This window comes from Pygoscelis adeliae, unplaced genomic scaffold (assembly GCF_000699105.1).
Source record: "Pygoscelis adeliae isolate BGI_AS28 unplaced genomic scaffold, ASM69910v1 Scaffold13, whole genome shotgun sequence".
In the NCBI taxonomy this organism is placed as follows: domain Eukaryota; kingdom Metazoa; phylum Chordata; class Aves; order Sphenisciformes; family Spheniscidae; genus Pygoscelis; species Pygoscelis adeliae.
The window spans coordinates 2,147,347-2,152,615 of record NW_008824499.1 but is presented as its reverse complement, the minus strand read 5'-3'; positions in this window follow the sequence as shown (position 1 = coordinate 2,152,615).

The following is a 5,269-nucleotide window of genomic DNA, read 5'->3' as shown; positions in this document are numbered from 1 at the left end:
CTATAATGCCCTGAGATGAAAGATATCCAAGTGTATTGCCTACTGCAGACATGAAATAAACAAGTCATCAACCTCATTGCTTTGGCCAGATTACTTTTCACTGCAAAGACTAGCAAAATTTCAGTTTTTGAGTGACAGGAAAATAGCCCTTTGTCATCATCGCTTAGTGACAACTACTCAGACTTCAGATTTCAAAGCATTAAGGGAAAAAAAATCTGTTTCACTGAGATCATAGGGAAAATGAGGTTTCAGTTTATCAAAGGTTTGGCAATTTGGCTCAATCTGCCAAATCCTTTCCTAATAAATAACTCGACAGGCTTTTTCAGGGAACAATAGTGTTACTTAATAGTGCTCTGTAATTAAGGCTGAAATTGTATTGATAGACACCCAAAGGCTTTTTCAGTCGGCATGGATTAGAGCTGCAGGGACGGGAGCTGGTTTCAGAAGGCGCTGGGTTTAGCAAGCAAAGATGTTTTCTGATAGCTTAAGTGCTGTCTCTAAAATGTTAAAGTTGTGCCTCAAAGCTATTTTTCTTCTTTTCTTGATGTAGCTCTGAATGAGATAGTGTGTGTGTGCTTGCTGTTTGGGGGACTAGGAGATTATTTTTTTAAATATGCTCTAAAAAGCAAACATCAGTGAGGACTACAAAATGTGGAGTCAAGCACTGCTAGACATGGTGGATCGGCAGTGCTTCTGATAATTTGGCTCATTAACGTGCCAGCGCAGTTGTTAATGCTGGGGACAGATGATCATATTAAAGAGCATCTGTTTTGTTGTACTACTTTATAACCGGTGGAGAGTTGGTGTTCTGCCCTTCTGCACATCTCCACAATTACCGGTGTAATAAAGAAACCTGTTTGGAGTCTTTTTTCCCTCCGAGTTATGGGCTTTTTCCCCAATTTTTTTTGTTTGTTTTTGAAAATAGTGGTGTGCGCTCTGTGGACACTTGAGCCCTGCAGATTTCTGGGGCTCAGCTCCCTGTAAGCACAACTGCCTCGATGCATCTATAGGTTTTGTAAGCAGAGTGCAACAGGCTTGCTGCTGACCTCTTCACTTGCATGGCTTTGAACCCCAGTTTCACTGCGGAGCTGGTCCCCATGTTTAGAGGAGTCAGAGGGTTGGGAGTCTGAGTCCAGACAGATCTGGAGTAGGTCATGCTGATTTGTAATCCCTGCAATGAGCAACAGTGCTATCCACAGCTACCTGTGGTGCCTTTCCGAGATGCATGCATGAATGACTGAGGAAATAGGCTGATATGCTCTTAAATGAGGCTGCTGGACTGGGGTCACTCGTGAAGCTTGGCCAGACAGCAGGAAAAATATACTACAACATAACAAACCTGTTGCACCTATTCAGGGCAGCTGGTGCAGCCTCAGCTTATGCAAAGCAGCATTTGGGCACTTCTCAGTGCTGCCAGATGTCAGCCTGAATAAGGAAAATGCTTGCGGATTTATTCCCTCACCAAGACTCTGTGGGGCCAGAAGTGGCCTAAAATAATTGCAGGGATTGTCTTGTTCCTGTAGCACCCCCCACGTTATTGGTGCTTTACAAACACAACATTGTTCACGGTTGGAGCTTGCATTCACCTTGGTGCCAGGCGGGTGCTGCGGCGCCTCTGCTGGCTTTGGCCGTGGGCAGGGGCAATGCTCCCTCTTTAACCAAAATGCCAAAATTCTCCTTCCCTGAGGGGTGCCTCGAGTGGGGTCACTGCTGGTGGTAAACAGCTGCAGTTTCCCCTTTGCCAGGTCTCCACCAGCACAGCTCCTCCTCTCTGGGGAAAAGCAGAAAGTAAAGCCTGATCCCAGTGCCAACCCCACCAGAGAGCTAAACAGAGCAAAGGGTAGCTGTGCATTTGGTCTTAAAACATTTTTGCTTTTTATGATATACACCATGTGAAATCTCAGCTTTAATGCCACAAATGCAAACACACAGAGGTTATGGAGCACAGCTGGCTTGCATGCCCAGCCACTGCATTCCCAAGAGCTTCCCTGTATTGATTGAGATAGCTGGGTCCCTTGCTAGGGTTTGGCAATATGGTCCCACGTGGCAAAGAAGCTCTTGCTCCAGGGTGCTAATGCCTCCAAACTGCCTGAACCCCTCAAAAATGTGTGTCTGCTGCTGAGCTGGAGGAGTCGACTTGTTGGCAGATAGAGCCAGTGGACACTAGCTCATGTCTTCACCAACACAGGCATCTGGGTGAGGTGTGCAGAAACTGATCAAAGACAACATCTTCGTTGGTTAGTGTTTTGCTTTGTCACCTCCTGCCCTTCCCTTTCTGGTGGTACTTGTGGTGCATGGACGCCAAGCCTCTTGCAAAGGACTCTTCCAGATCCTATAGGACCAAATAAACCAAATTTATTTGTTCTGTTTTAGCTGATCAATCAACCTTATCTCATCAGGCTTGCCTGCTAGGGCCACTTTGTGTGTTTGAACATGCACTGGGTGAGTATGAGCAGAGTGGTGGGGATCAGCTGGCTCAAACCTCTGGGAAGGGGGATTAGGCTGTGCTGCTGTGCAGAGGCTGCTTGAATGGTGCTCTAGCTCACCGGTGCCATGCGGCTGCTCTGCAGAGCTTATATTCTCTGACTCAGTGCTTGGGCTCAACTCTACTTGGTCAAGACTATCTTTCAGTTATTTTCAGAGCATTTTTGGGGGCAAAGATGCTTTCTCTTCTGCATCACCAGGTCAGAGCTATTTGGGCTTTCTGATGTTATTTCTTCCCAGTTAGTTTACCTTTGTTATTGCCTCAGGGATGTCGCTGAGGGTAGCACAGTGGATTTCTAAATCTGGTTGCTGTCCTGCAAAGCTGATGTTGGGGAAAGCCCACCTTGGTTTTATAGCTGTCCTCTGGATCTGCCAATTCCACAGTAAAATGGCAAGAAGCTTCATCTCCAACAAGGGACTGTGCTGGATTTGGCTTTGGGTTGCACTGATGAAGCATGCAGATGGTCTGGATGAAAAGGAGATGAGAAAAGACCAGGGAGAGGAGGGTCCTTCAGGGTGGCAGATCAGGGACCAGCCAGGGCTGGGCATGCGCGAGGTGTGCACTGTAGACATCTATTTGGAAACTTAATCCTTTAATTTTCCCTTATCAAGTGGGTTGAAATAATAATAATAAAAATAAAAGGCTTTCTCATGGTGATGTGAGCTGTAATTCAGGGCAACCTTTTTCATTTAGCATTCTCTCCTGCATAAAGCTACTGTCTCTTGTTCCAGAAGAAGCTGCATTTGAGAGCAGTAATGAGCTGCCCTGGCAGGACTACAAAGGGCTTCGGAGGAGCAGGTACGCGGAGGATGAGGTAAGTGTTGTCGTTTGGGTGAAATAGGTGTGGAAAGTGCACTCTGCACACGTTAGTCTTCAAAGCCAGCAATAATTACTGCATTTGAGACTGTATCAGCAGTCAGGGCTGTGATTCAAGTCAGGCAGGAATACCTGAGTAGTGCTTTTGTTCTCTAGACATCCAAGCTCCCCATCAGTGCGCCTGGTTGCAAGTAAGGAACGCAACTGGAAGTGTTGTGGCTTTGAGTTGGCGATCGTTTTCTGTGTAACCCTGTCTTTGATGCATTCATTCACAGTGCCCTGTGAATCCATGAATATGACTAGACTGTAATTGTTTTTAATCGCAAAACCATGAAAAGAGAAAATGAGAAATGGGGTGGGTGGCAGCAAGACAGATCTTGCACGGCACTGGCAGTCAAGAAGTCTGTCTGTGTGGTGGCTCCTGGCAGGTCTCGGCTCTCCAGGAGTGCTGCTTGTGGTCTCATCTCCCTTCCTTCTGCCTCCACAGTCGCTGCAGAGGCTTGGAGTTGAACTGACGTGGGGGTAGGTGTCTCCAAGATGATGTGTGCTTTTTCCATAAGCATGTGCAAAATACAGCATCATTCTATATGGAGCCAAAAAACAGTTCTCAAATGGGGATTCACCATAGATCTCAATGAAGGTCAGCGAGTGCTCATTTTACAGAAGATAAACAAATGGGTGAAGCGACTTGTCCTGGGTCACCAGCAAGCTAGTGGCAAAGTTAAGGAAAATGTTTTGATGCACTGAGTTGGAGCTACCCAGCTCCATTGCCCTCATGTTTTGCTCTTTAATAACTAAATCATAGCTTTCCTACACAATCCCATGTAACTGTACTTCACCCTGGTGCCTTCACTGAGGACACTGGGGTGGGTGGTCATGGTAAACGTCTAGAGAGCAGAGCTTTGGAAGTTATGGTGTTTGGTAAGGGAAGTTCATCTCTAGGCTTGGGGATGCTCAAGGCTGTCGATGTCCCCCTGTGCCTTCAGGACAGGATGCAGCCATCTCCCTGGAGCATCCATCCCCACTCCCAGGGAGGCATTCCCAAAATGGTTGTGATTGCCCCTGGGGTTCAGCCATTAGCATCACTGCTCCCACCCTCATCCCTGGCTGAGGCGCAGCCAAGGCTGACTGCTCAGAAACAGCCCAGATCTGGAGAATGTCCCTTTTTGTAAATTGTGGGGTCACTTTCCCTGCTGAGAACCGCTTTAAACAGTGGAGGCCCTGAGCACACAAAGGCAGTGTCAGACGTTCCATCAGCCGCTGTCGCCAGTTTTATCTCAGAGCATAATAGCAATGAAGGGAAATGGTCTAATCTCTCTGCGAAGGCACTTCATGAAACTTTTCTTCCTAAAGAGCTCTTGTACCCTGGAACAATAAATGCCATGGATGCGCTGCCAGCCTGGGCTTGCTAATTGTATTCAAACCCGTGGGCATTTCTTTCCCAGGGCTGGTGGGGTCCCGGCACCTCTTTGGCCGCTGCCCACGCGGGCTGGCGGCGGCCGTCCCATCCCGGCGACGGCAGGTCTGCTGGCACGAGGAAGGGCTGTGGGTACCACAGGGTCTGATGCTTCAGCCGCACGATGATGTCCGGGCCGGCACGTCCTGCTGCACAATGCGCCAGTATGGCGAAGCGCAGGAGGAATGTGGCCCCAGGGCGTGGTGTCACCAAAGGCAATTGGGGGTCTTGCTGGAAAGGTCAGGCAAACGAAACACAGCAGAGCTTGTCTGGTGGACAATAAGGGATGTGTTGTCGCAGGATGAATGAGCTGATCTAGTGGATGTCAAATGTTTACTCTGGGTTTCCACAGAGCGGTCAGATGAGGACCGGTGTCCCCATTCCTCCTCCGAGTGGTAAAGACCACTGTAGGAGCATCAGAACCAATCTGGAGGGATGGCCTGTGGTGAACCTGGGTCTCTTTTTTCTTTCGCCACCTTTGTGGCCAAAACCAGATCTCACAGCCAGTAGCA